This window comes from Accipiter gentilis, chromosome 29 (assembly GCF_929443795.1).
Source record: "Accipiter gentilis chromosome 29, bAccGen1.1, whole genome shotgun sequence".
Lineage (NCBI taxonomy): Eukaryota > Metazoa > Chordata > Aves > Accipitriformes > Accipitridae > Astur > Astur gentilis.
In genome coordinates this window covers 21,712,988-21,727,496 of record NC_064908.1, presented here as the reverse complement: position 1 = coordinate 21,727,496, position 14,509 = coordinate 21,712,988, and positions in this window count along the sequence as shown.

The window sequence follows — 14,509 nt, the reverse complement described above, 5'->3', positions numbered from 1 at the left end:
ACGAGGCGATTCAAAGAGAGAGAGAAAACTCTCCGCAAGAAGAATGACTCCCGGACGGGAGCTGCCAGCCGGCAAGATGACCTACGGCGTCCAAGACCACGAAGCCGGGAGCCTCGCGACGGCCCCGAAGAATAAGAGGCAAAAGGAACGGCCCGTTACAGGATGGTACCGTCACGACCCAGATCGTGGACACGCAAGAAGCCTGTCATCGAGACCTAGGAACAGCAAGGGGCGGGGAAGAACTCCCGTTCCGAGACAACGCACGGCTTGAGAGCGGAGCTGCCAAAGCAGCCCACAAGAGCCCCGCAAAAGAGAACCGGCGGGAACCTTCCGACGCCGATCCACGCTTTCGACCTCCGAGCGCAAGAAAAGCGGCACCCGACTGGGACGGTGCCAATGAGGAAGGCCGTTCGAAACCCTAGGGACTGCTTCCAAAGCGCACGCCACGCTCCCCGAGCGCAAAGACCGATGACGGCGTCGAGACCCAAACAAGGTCGAAGGCACGCAAGACAGATGACGCAAACCACACACCGCCACAGACACAGGCCGGAACTGCCCTGCCCGGCATGCGCTGGTCTCGGGCTGAAAAGCAACCCGCTCCATTAAACCTTACCAAACAGGACGGCTCCTGCCCTCCTACTCTAACTTTGAAACCCCTCCAAGCACTTCCCAGCTCTGTCCCTCCCTCCCTCCTGGCCGCTCCCCAGCCCGCATCCCTCAACTTAACTTTGAGGGCCGAGGGTACGAATCCAGCCTCCGCACAAATCACATCAGCGAACTGGGACCGTCCGGCAGTCGCCAGCTTCCTCTTCATCATCTGCAGTGAAGACGGTGAAAAAAACAACCACCACCAGCAGAAGCAGCAGCAAGTAACCCATCAGCCAACACCAGCTACTTTGCCAAAAGCCCAGTTCTCACAGACACACCACAGCGTTACGCTTACCTGCTCTTTCCGGGGTCACACCCTGCGGCCATCTTCTCTCAGGATACCTGAGAAAGCAAGATGCACAAAATTAGCACAGCCCTCGCGAGAAGGCACCGGCCCCACGCTCCTCCGCCCTAAGGCGCAGCTCGCCTCAAACGCTCGTCCCGTTCCAAAGATGGCCCGCGCAGCACCTGCAAAACAAAAGGGAAACGCTTAACTGAGCAACAACCCAATACCACGATATTCAACACGGACCCAGCCCCCACCCACCTCACCTCCTCAGACGGCACATCGGCCTGCGGCTCCACCCCAACCCTGACATGACACCCTAACCCTAAGCTCTAAACCTAAACTGACAACCTAATCCTAACCCTTTGACAGCTGACCCGTGACTGTTGACCCCTGTCCGCCATGAAGTTTGGCCCTAGGCACTGTGAGCTTTGACCACTGACCATGCTGACCTTAGACCTTGACCCCGTGACATTTGGCCACCTCCCCCATACGCTCCTATTGCTGTTGCACCTACTCCTCTACTCTAGATCCCCGGGCAGAGCAGCTCCAAGTCAAACGCGCTCACGCACGCAACACACGCAACGCGAAACGTACCAACGAGGTGATCCAAAGAGAGAGAGAAAACTCTCGGCAAGAAGAATGAATCCCAGACGGGAGTTGCCAGCCGGCAAGACGACCGACGGTGGCCAAGACCACGAAGCCAGGAGCCTCGACGACGGCCCCGAAGAAGAAGAGGCAAAAGGAAGGGCCCGTTACAAGATGGTACCGTCACGACCCAGATCGTGGACGCGCAAGAAGCCCGTCATCAAGACCTAGGAACGTCAAGGTGGGGGGAAGAACTCCCGTTTCAAGACAACGCATGGCTAGAGAGCGGAGCTGACAAAGCAGTCCACAAGAGCACCGCAGAAGACAACCGGCGGGAACCTTCCGACGCCGATCCACGCTTCTGACCTCCGAGCGCAAGAAAAGCGGCACCCGACTGGGACGGTGCCGATGAGGAAGGCCATTCGAGACCCTAGGGACTGCCCCAAAGTGCACACCACGCTCCCCGAGGGCAAAGACCGACGACGGCGTCGAGACCCGAACAAGGTCGAAGGCACACAGGACAGACTACACAAACTACACACTACCACAGACACAGACCGGAACTGCCCTGCCCAGCACGCACTGGTCTCGGGCTGAAAAGCGAGCCGCTCCATTAAACCTTACCAAACAGGACAGTTCCTGCCCTCCTACTCTAACTTTGAAACCCCTCCCAGCACTTTCCAGCTCTGTCCCTCCCTCCCTCCCGCTCGCCAGCCCGCGTCCCTCACCTTAACTTTCAGAGGGCCAAGGGTACGAATCCAGCCCCCGCACAAATCACATGGGCGAACTGGGACCATCTGGCAGTCGCCAGGTTCCTCTTCGTCATCTGCAGTGAAGACGGTGAAAAAAACAACCACCACCAACACCAGCAGAAGAGGCAGCAAGTAACCCATCAGCCAACACCAGCTACTTTGCTAAAAGCCCGCTTCATCACGCCCACCACAGTGTTATGCTTACCTGCTCTTTCCAGGGTCACACCCTGCGGCCATCATCTCTCAGGGTACCTGACAAAGGAAGACGCACAGAATTAGCACAGCCCTCGCGAGAAGGCACCGGCCCCACGCTCCTCCGCCCTAAGCCGCAGCTCGCCTCAAACGCTCGTCCCGTTCCAAAGATGGCCCGCGCAGCACCTGCAAAACAAAAGGGAAACGCTTAACTGAGCAACCAGCTAATACCTCGATATTTAACATGGACCCAGCCCCCACCCACCTCACCTCCTCAGACCACACATCGGCCTGCGGCTCCACCCCAACCCTGACGTGACTCCCTAACCCTAAGCTCTAAACCTAAACTTACAACTTAATCCTAACCCCTTGACAGCTGACCTGTGACTGTTGACCCCTGACCCCCATGAAGTCTGGCCCTAGGCAGGCACTGTGAGCTTTGACCACTGACCATGCTGACCTTTGACCCTGACCCCATGACATTTGACCACCTCCCCCATACGCTCCTATTGCTGTTGCACCTACCCCTGACTCCAGATCCCCGGGCAGAGCAGCTCCAAGCCAAACGCACCCACGCACACCACACAAAACATAGCAACGAGGCGATTCAAAGAGAGAGAGAAAACTCTCTGCAAGAAGAATGACTCCCAGACAGGACCTGCCAGCCGGCAAGATGACCTACGGCGGCGAAGAGCACGAAGCCAGGAGCCTCGACGACGGCCCCGAAGAATAAGAGGCAAAAGGAACGGCCCGTTACAAGATGGTACCGTCACGACCCAGATCGTGGACACGCAAGAAGCCTGTCATCAAGACCTAGGAACGTCAAGGTGGGGGGAAGAACTCCCATTCCGAGACAACGCACGGCTAGAGAGCAGAGCTGACAAAGCAGCCCACAAGAGCGCCGCAAAAGAGAACCGGTGGGAACCTTCCGACGCCGATCCACGCTTTCGACCTCCGAGCGCAAGAAAAGCGGCACCCGACTGGGACGGTGCCGATGAGTAAGGCCGTTCGTAACCCTAGGGACTGCTCCCAAAGCGCATGCCACGCTCCCCGAGCGCAAAGACTGATGACGGCGCCGAGACCCGAACAAGGTCGAAGGCACACAGGACAGACTACACAAACTACACACTACCACAGACACAGGCCGGAACTGCCCTGCCCGGCACGTGCTGGTCTCGGGCTGAAAAGCGACCCGCTTCCTTCACCTGCCCACAGAGGACGGCTCCTGCCCTCCTACTCTAACGTTAAAACCCCTCCCAGCACTTCCCAGCTCTGTCCCTCCCTCCCTCCCGGCCACTCCCCAGCCCACGTCCCTCAACTTACTTTTCAGAGGGCCGAGGGTACGAATCCAGCCTCCGCACAAATCACATCAGCGAACTGGGACCGTCCGGCAGTCGCCAGGTTCCTCTTCGTCATCTGCCGTGAAGACGGTGAAAAAAACAACCACCACCAGCAGAAGAGGCAGCAAGTAACCCATCAGCCAACACCAGCTACTTTGCCAAAAGCCCAGTTCTCACAGACACACCACAGCGTTATGCTTACCTGCTCTATCCAGGGTCACACCCTGCGGCCATTTTCTCTCAGGATACCTGAGAAAGCAAGATGCACAAAATTAGCACAGCACTCGCAAGAAGGCACCGGCCCCATGCTCCTCCGCCCTAAGGCGCAGCTCGCCTCAGACGCTCGTCCCGTTCCAAAGATGGCCCGCGCAGCACCTGCAAAATGAAAGGGAAACGCTTAACTGAGCAACCAGCTAATACCTCGATATTTAACATGGACCCAGCCCCCACCCACCTCACCTCCTCAGACCACACATCGGCCTGCGGCTCCACCCCAACCCTGACGTGACTCCCTAACCCTAAGCTCTAATCATAAACTGACAACCTATTCCTAACCCCTTGACAGCTGACCTGTGACTGTTGACCCCTGACCCCCATGAAGTCTGGCCCTAGGCAGGCACTGTGAGCTTTGACCACTGACCATGCTGACCTTTGACCCTGACCCCATGACATTTGACCACCTCCCCCATACGCTCCTATTGCTGTTGCACCTACCCCTGACTCCAGATCCCTGGGCAGAGCAGCTCCAAGCCAAACGCACCCACACACACCACACAAAACGTAGCAACGAGGCGATTCAAAGAGAGAGAGAAAACTCTCCGCAAGAAGAATGACTCCCGGACGGGAGCTGCCAGCCGGCAAGATGACCTACGGCGTCCAAGACCACGAAGCCGGGAGCCTCGCGACGGCCCCGAAGAATAAGAGGCAAAAGGAACGGCCCGTTACAGGATGGTACCGTCACGACCCAGATTGTGGACGCGCAAGAAGCCTGTCATTGAGACCTAGGAACAGCAAGGGGCGGGGAAGAACTCCCGTTCCGAGACAACGCACGGCTTGAGCGGAGCTGCCAAAGCAGCCCACAAGAGCGCCGCAAAAGATAACTGGCGGGAACCTTCCGACGCCGATCCACGCTTCTGACGTCCGAGCGCAAGAAAAGCGGCACCCGACTGGGACGGTGCCGATGAGGAAGGCCGTTCGAAACCCTAGGGACTGCTTCCAAAGCGCACTCCATGCTCCCCGAGCGCAAAGACTGATGACAGCGTCGAGACCCGAACAAGGTGGATGGCACGCAAGACAGATGACGCAAACCACACACCGCCACAGACACAGGCCGGAACTGCCCTGCCCAGCACGCGCTGGTCTCAGGCTGAAAAGCGACGCGCTCCATTAAACCTTACCGAACAGGACAGTTCCTGCCCTCCTATTCTAACTTTGAAACCCCTCCAGGCACTTCCCAGCTCTGTCCCTCCCTCCCTCCCGGCTGCTCGCCAGCCCGCGTCCCTCACCTTAACTTTCAGAGGGCCGAGGGTACGAATCCAGCCCCCGCACAAATCACATGGGCGAACTGGGACCGTCCGGCAGTCGCCAGGTTCCTCCTCGTCATCTGCAGTGAAGACGGTGAAAAAAACAACCACCACCACCACCACCAGCAGAAGAGGCAGCAAGTAACCCATCAGCCAACACCAGCTACTTTGCCAAAAGCCCAGTTCTCACAGACACACCACAGCATTATGCTTACCTGCTCTTTCCAGGGTCACACCCTGCGGCCACCTTCTCTCATGGTACCTGACAAAGCAAGATGCACAGAATTAGCACAGCCCTCACGAGAAGGCACCGGCCACACGCTCCTCCGCCCTAAGGCGTAGCTCGCCTCAAACGCTCGTCCCGTTCCAAAGATGGCCCGCGCAGCGCCTGCAAAACAAAAGGGAAACGCTTAACTGAGCAACCAGCTAATACCTCGATATTTAACACGGACCCAGCCCCCACCCACCTCACCTCCTCAGACCACACATCGGCCTGCGGCTCCACCCCAACCCTGACGTGACTCCCTAACCCTAAGCTCTAATCCTAAACTGACAACCTAATCCTAACGCCTTGACAGCTGACCTGTGACTGTTGACGCCTGACCCCCATGAAGTCTGGCCCTAGGCAGGCACTGTGAGCTTTGACCACTGACCATGCTGACCTTTGACCCTGACCCCATGACATTTGACCACCTCCCCCATACGCTCCTATTGCTGTTGCACCTACCCCTGACTCCAGATCCCCGGGCAGAGCAGCTCCAAGCCAAACGCACCCACACACACCACACAAAACATAGCAACGAGGCGATTCAAAGAGAGAGAGAAAACTCTCGGCAAGAAGAATGACTCCCAGACAGGACCTGGCAGCCGGCAAGATGACCTACGGCGTCGAAGACCACGAAGCCAGGAGCCTCGACAACGGCCCCAAAGAAGAAGAGGCAAAAGGAACAGCCCGTTACAAGATGGTACCGTCACAACCGAGATAGTGGATGCGCAAGAAGCCTGTCATCAAGACCTAGGAACGTCAAGAGGCAGGGAAGAACTCCCGTTCCAAGACACCGCACGCCTAGAGAGCAGAGCTGCCAAAGCAGCCCACAAGAGCACCGCAAAAGAGAACCAGCGGGAACCTTCCGACACCAAACCATGCTTCAGACCTCCAAGCGCAAGAAAGCGGCACCCGATTGGCACAGTGCCGATGAGTAAGGCCATTCGAGACCCGAGGGACTGCTGCCAAAGCACACGCCACGCTCCCTGAGCGCAAAGATTGATGACTGCGTCAAGGCCCGAACAAGGTCAAAGGCACGCAAGACAGACTACACAAACTACACACCGCCACAGACACAGGCCGGAACTGCCCTGCATGGCACGCACTGGTCTCAGGCTGAAAAGCAACCCACTCCCTTCACCTGCCCACGCAGGACAGCTCCTGGCCTCCTACTCTAACTTTGAAACCCCTCCCGGCAATTCCCAGCTCTGTCCCTCCCTCCCTCCCAGCCACTCCCCAGCCCGCGTGCCTCAACTTAACTTTCAGTGGACCGACGGTACGAATCCAGCCTCCGCACAACTCACATTGGCTAACTGGGACCATCTGGCAGTCGCCAGGTTCCTCTTCATCATCTGCAGTGAAAAGAGTAAACAAAACCAAACCACCAACAACACAATCAGAAGAGGCAGTAACCAACCCATCAGCAAACACGAGCTAATTTCTCAAAAGCCCACAATCACACACACACACCCCCCCACCCACCACAGTGTTATGCTTACCTGCTCTTTCCAGGGTCACACCCTGCGGCCATCATCTCTCAGGGTACCTGAGACAGCAAGAGGCACAGAATTAGCACAGCAGTCGCTAGACGTCACGAGCCCCACGCTCCTCCTCCATCAGCCACAGCTCACCTCAAAGGCTCATGCCATTCCAAAGCTGGCCTGCATAGCGCCTGCAAAACAAAAGGTAAACGCTTAACCGAGCAACCACCCAATACTTCGATATTCAACACCGACCCAGCCCACAACCACCTCACCTTCTCAAACACCTCATTGGCCTGCGGCATGGCTCCTCTGAGGCTGCGTGCCCCACGTGGAAAAAACAAAGCGGGAGACGCATGCTGAGAGGCCGCCTGAAACCTTAGCCTGCTTGGACCGATTCCCAACTCCCTCTCCTCTACCTTGGCCACTCAAATACCCCGCTCTGTCATCAAGAGCTTGCCACATCAAAGCATGCGCACTGCCTGCTAAGTCAAACAAGGGGTGATTCCAACTTAACCAACAATGCAACACCTCCAAAGGAACAGTTCCTTTAACCCAGTAGTCAGAGCTCACCTTGCCAGAGACACCTCCAGCACTCATGGCCGCTTCACTCCTTGCTTCACAACTGAAAATTAATAAAAGAAAAAAGAAATCCCTATCAGCTAGTCATAGAGCCACCAGCCACATCTTCCCTCCCACTCCACTCACAGATCCACCTCCTTATGGCACTCCGCTCCCCTCCTCCGTTGCTCTGGGGCACACATCTCATCTCTCCGCATCTGAATAAAGCCCCATATTGAATGAATCGGCCTGGATGCAGAGCGAGAGCTTAACAAGTCCAGAGACTTTGATTCCATCTAGGAATACCAGTACTCCAGCTACAACCAGCCATTTAAAAACCAGTACAACCCTCTTATCGCTGTGCCACCTACCCCTGACTCAACAGCCCCGGGCAGAGCAGCTCCAAGCCAAGCACACCTGTGCACGGACCAACACAACACAGAAGACTACAGACAAGGTGATTCAGAGAGAAAACTATCGGCAAGAAGAATGACTCCCAGATGGGAGGTGCCATCCGGCAAGATGACCTACAGTGTCCAAAACACTAAGACAAGGAGGCTCTACGGCAGACCCCCGAGGAGTCCCACGTAACAGCCTGTTAAAAGATGGTACTGTCAAAACCGAGACCATGGACGCGCCAGAAGCCTGTCATCAAGATCTAGGAACATCAAGAGGCAGGGAAGAACTCCCAGTCTGAGAAAACGGACGACTAGAGAGCAGAGCTGCCAAAGCAGCCCAAAAGAGCAACGCAAAAAGAACCGACTGGAATATGACGAGACCAATCCATGCTTTAGAGCTCCGAACACATGAAAAGAAGCACCCGATTGGCGCTGTGCTGATAAGCAAGAGCATTCGAAACCCTAGGGACGGCACCTAAAGCGCATGCCGCGCTCCCCCGGCAAAAAGCACGATGAGGACATCGAGACCTGAGGAAGGCCTAAGGCACAGAACACAGACTACACAAACTGCACGCCACCATGGACACAGGCTGGAACTGCCCTGCCCAGGACACGCTGCTCTCATGCTGAAAGGCAACCCGCTCCCTTCGCCTGCCCACACAGGACAGCTCCTGCCCTCCTACTCTAACTTTAAAACCCCTCCCGGCACTTCCCAGCTGTGTCCCTCCCTCCCAGCCTCTCCCCAGCCCGGGTCCCTCAACATAGCTTTCAGAAGGCTGAGGGTCCCAATCCATCCTCCACAAAACCACAGAGGCTAACTAGGATGTTCCTCAAAGGGACACATTGCTCTTCAACATCTGCAATTTAAAAAACAAACAAACAACAAATCAGAAAAGGGAGTAAGCATCCCACTGGCCAACACCAACTACTTCCCCAACTCCCACCTCCTCACAAGTGCCACCATGTTCGCTTCCCCACTTGTTCGACTCAGACCCTGCAGCTGTCGTCACTCCTGCTACCTAAGGTACCGAGAGACACTAAGTGAGCATGGCGCTCATGAGAATTCATCAGCCCCACACTCCTCCTTCACTAATCCACAGCTCACCTCAAATGCTCACCCAATTCAAAGATAGCCCACACAGCACCTCCAGAACAGAAGGTAAACGCTGAACCGAGCAGCCACATAATACTTCACTATTCAACACCGACCCGGCCGACGACCGCCTCACCTTCTCGGACCAGCATGCAGCTTTGCAGGAGACCTTATAGCACACTTCACGGTACGTAAAGGGTGCCTATAAGAAACCTGCAGAGGGACTTTTCACAAAGGAGTACAGCAATAGGACAAGGCCATAACGACTTTAGTCCTAAAGAGGGTACGTTTAGTTTAGGTGTTAGAAAGACATTTATCACTAGGGGTGGTGAGGCACTGGAACGCATTGCCCAGAGAACCTGCAGGTGCTCCCTCCCTGGAAGCATTCAAGGCAAGGTCAGATACGGCTTTCAGCAACCTGGTCTCACGGAAGGTGTCCTGGCGGGGGGGGGGGGGGGGGGGGGGGTGGTGTGGAACTAGAGGATCTTTATGGTGCCTTCCAACCCAAACCATTCTACAATTCTATAACATTCAAAACCAACTGGAAAACTCATCTGAGAAGGGCTGGTGAACCTTCCTCCCTTTCCCAGCAGTCCCAGAACTTAAGAAACCCCTTTTCTTCTCCTCAACTGTCAGGAAAGGAACCTCACTGCTTCCTCAATCTGCACTCCTGAACCCCCTTCAGTGGCTACTCCTCAGGAGCCGCTCTTCTGAGCCACATCCCAAATTCTGGGGGCACCCCCTAACCTACAGCTTCCCAGAGAATCTGAGCTCTGCTCCATGCCCACAAAATAAACTCAAGTCCCAAGGCTTGTAATGTAAGAGGGGCCTGCCACCAGCTGCAAAGATTCTAGGGACAACATGGCATCCTGTGGGCAATGAGGAAAGGCATTGAGGCATCCCAAACCCTGAAAGGCACTGTGCCTCACAGCCCTTCTGCTGTCATCAGTAGTACTAAAACTCCATATTCAAACACATGCAAGACACTCCCCCTAAGCCCTGCTAAACAATGTCACCATCAGTCCTGTTAAGAGAGATATCATCAACTTATACAGCACACAGCAGAACTGGTGAAAAAAACAAGGTTCCATTTTCAAAAAAGTTGGGAATTCCAGGGAAACACAACACATGAAGAATTAAAAAAAACAGTGCCTGCTATTAAACCATCTTTCTACCCCTGAACACTCAAAACAAATCTACTGACCTGAAAAAAAGAAAGGGGGGGAAAAAAGCACAGCTGTATAAAAGTGTTACTTTCTACCACACATGCTGCAGAACCTTGACTGGTCCTGAAGCTCTTACCTCAGGCAGACACCTCTTCCCAAAGGGCTGAGCCAGCTCAAAAGCTGCAAAGCACTCAAGGAAGAGCTGAACACCAACACCAGAGAAACCCAGGAGCACAATGAGCTCCCTCAGCAGAGGCTGCGGCTCAATTAGCCCGAGCCCCCACCCACCACCCTTAGCACAATCACCTGAGAAAGGGGAAGGGCAAACCACAAGCAGTTATAGGGTCAGCTGGAGGAGCAGCAGCACTGTCCTCACCTGCCTTAAATTTACAGCAAATGAGACCCTGAACAGAGAAAGTAAACTCCCCCAGGAAAGGACACTAATTGCTCCTGTGCTACAGCTACACCTATTGCACCAGCAATAGGACCAGGTATGAAATTAAATTTAGTTTGTCTGGGGTGTAGATAGAAAAAAAAAAGATGCCCTTCTAAACTAGGTAAGAAACTAGCTCATTAAATGCAATGACACTGTTGTTGTTACCAAAAATGATGTGCTTCAGTTTCCTATAAAAAAACCCAAAACACTCTGGGGTTATGCTTCACTTCTAGCAAAGCTGTGCATACCACCTTACTTCTACCAGAACTACCTTCTGGATAGGAATGAATCAAAGAGCAGAATTCGATCCCTTAAGAATTCCATCTCCAAAATATCTCTGGTTGCAAAACAAATTCTTTACTGTGAATAGCCAATGATGCAGAGTCCCCCTGAGCATGTCTCCACCTGACTCCCTTAACAGAGGTACAAGAGCCCCAAAGCACAAAAGACACCACATGTTCATGCTCCTTTCCATGGAGGGGCATGGAAATACATGGGGGGAAAAGGAGCAGCCATGTCCCAGAAGGGCAGGGGGGCAACAACACCCCCTGCAGTCATGCAGGAAATGGTCAGCTGAAGCCACACCCCTGCACTTTGGGGGGGGGGGGGGGAACACAGACAGGACAGCAGCCACAAATAACACCAAGAATACATGGAACTTCAGGGATACACAGCAGGTGGGGGAGAAGGGTGTGACACCCCCACCAATCAGCATGGGAAAAAACTCACAAGGAAGGTGTGTTAGATGGATAATTCGCAGTGGTAAGATACATGCACAAGAACATGCACATGCTGGGGGGGTCATGCATAAGGTTTACCTTCACCAGGGGCTCCACCTAGGTAATCCACAGTAGGTGAACTCATCTGGAATAATCTGCAACAGCAGTTCCACTCTGGGGGAACCTCCTAACCTACAGCTTCCCAGAAACTCTGAGCTCTGCTCCATGCCCACAAAGTAAAGTCAAGTCCCAAGCCTTGTAATCTACAAGGGGCCTGCCACAAGCTGCAAAAATTCTAGGGACAACATGGCATTCTGTGGGCAATGAGGAAAGGCATCCCAAACCCTGAAAGGTATTGTGTCTCACGGCTCTTCTGCTTTCTTCAGAAATACTAAAACTCCATATACAAATACATACAGGACATTCACCCTAACCCCTGCTAAACAATGTCACCATCGGTCTCATTAAGAGAGATATCATCAACTTACACAGCATACAGCAGAACTGGTGAAAAAAACAAGGCTCCATTTTCCAATAAAGTTGGAAATTCCAGGGAAACACAATACATGAAGAATTAAAAGAAAAAAAAAACAAACAAAAACAAACAATGCATACTATTAAACTGTCTTTCTACCCCTGAACACTCAAAACAAAACTACTGACCTGCAAAAAAAGAAAAGGGGAAAAAAAGCTGCATACAAGTGTTACTTTCCACCACACATGCTGCAGAACGTTGACTGGTCCTGAAGCTCTTACCTCAGGCAGACACCTCTTCCTAAAGGGCTGAGCCAACTCAAAAGCTGCAAAGCACTCAAGGAAGAGCTGAGCACCAGCACCAGAGAAACCCAGGAGCACAATGAGCTCCCTCAGCAGAGGCTGTGGCTCAAATACCCCTGAGCCCCCGCCCACCACCCTTAGCACAATCACCTGGGAAAGGGGAAGGGCAAACCACCAGAAGATATAAAGTCAACTGGAGGAGCAGCAGCACTGTTTTCACCTGCATTAAATTTACAGCAAATGAGACCCTGAACAGAGAAAGCAACACTTACTGGCAACTACAATACCTGCTCCTGTACTACAGCTACAACTACTGCATCAGCAATGTGACCAGGTAAGGAGTTAATTTTAATTTTTCTGAGATGTAGACAGAAAAAGACATGTGTGTCTTTAAACTAGGTAGGAAATTAGCTCGTTAAATGCAATAACAATGTAGTTATTAAAATCACATCGGTCAACGGCGAGGCCAGCAGATGCAATGGTAAGTTGGCAACTAAGCGATAGATTGAGGCAGACCGGGAGGTTCCTGAGGTCCAGGAGCCCCGGGGAAGAGCAGAGGGACCGAGCAGAGCAGGCAGCTCTCACGAGACAGGCTGCCGTGGCATGGGCATTGCCAGGGGCAACTGTGGGAGATTTAAATGGCCCTGAGGAGCACAGGAAGCAGCGCGTGGTGCGTCAGACAGGTGTGCCGTGGTGCAGCAGTTTGCGCTGCAGTTCGTGAGGGCAGGGCGCAGCCTCCCCCCCCCCCCCCCCCCCCCCCAGCTCAAGCAGGCTACTGAAGCGGTGGGCATCGTCCTCAGGAGACGACCCCAGTATCGCTGCCACTGAGGTGAAAGCCATCGCTAGGAAAAATGTGGTGACGCAGACTGAGCTCCCATGTAAACGTGCAGCTGTCCGGGTATCTGGCTGCGGGGAGTGCCCGAGTCTATCACTGATGCTGGAGGGCAGCGGGGACACCTCTTGTGTGAGATGTGACCAGGTAGATGATCTGCTCAGCCTGGTGGCAGAGCTGAAGGAGGAAGTGGAAAGGTTGAGGAGTATCAAGGAGCATGAGAGGGAGATAGATTGGTGGACCCACACCCTACCATCCCTGGGGCAGAGGCAGCGGATGGAGGCTCCGCGAGAAGCGGAGGTTCCCCTGCCCCATCGCCACCGGGCAGGAGGGGACCTAAGAGATGCAGGGGAATGGATACAGGTCCCTGCTCGGGGAGGCAGGCGAGTCCCCTCCCGGTCTCCCTCACCTTCCCAGTTGCCCCTACGGAACAGGAACGTGGCTCTGGAACTTGAGGACCAGGTCAATGAAGATCAGGGTGTAGGTGAAGCCCTATCCAGGGAGGTGCCCACGCTCAGTCGGGCAGCCCCATGCGTTCCCAAAGCCCCCAAAAAAAAGAAAAAGGAGGGTAATTGTCATAGGCGAGTCCCTTCTGAGGGGGACAGAGGGCCCAATATGCAGTCCTGACCCATCCCACAGGTTGAGGAGGAGAGGGAAGGCCGATAAGGCAGATATTGTGCTGAGAGTCTGTAACAGACCACCTGACCAGGTTGAAGAGACGGATGAACCATTCTACAAGCGGCTGGCAGGGCACTGGGGCGATTAGTGGAAGGAGCACAGGTACTGTTTTCCTCAATCCCTTAGTGGCAGGGAAATATACTGAAAGGAACAGGAAACCACACCTGGTGATGACGTGGCTCAGAGGCTGGCGCCATCGGTGGCGTTTGGGGTTTTTTGATCACGGGGAGGTTTACACGGCACCGGGCTTGCTAGTGACAGATGGTATCCGGCTATCTCAAAGGGGTAAAAGAATCCTCGCTCGTGAGATGGTGGGCCTCAGAGAGAGGGCTTTAAACTAGGGTTGAAGGGGGTAAGTGTTGAGGAATGCTAAATGGAACAGGGTCACAAGTCTGCAGAGGCGTTGTGCAAGCAAGAAGATTTCTGCTTCGACAAGACAGTGGCGAAAGCAAGGAACTTTGTGAAGAGAAGTTGTGGTTGAAGAAATGTAAAAATAAGTAGCCTGTAACCGTAAGTATGTGCAGTATGTGAGTGTAACTTTTTTATCATGTAACGAATAAGAGAATGACTAGTAGGCATATGTTATAGAAATCATATAAAAGAACCCTGTTAGAAATAAAGATTGAAGACGCTTGCAGGATCTCATATTGAGTGTTCTGTGTCTTCCCTGCTCGCAACTCTCCGCAGGTAAGGGATAAGACTAGGTGCACCAGAGGTGAGCCTGGGGGCAGCGTGTGACGACGTTAGGGGTGGATTCGATAGGCCAGCTCGAAT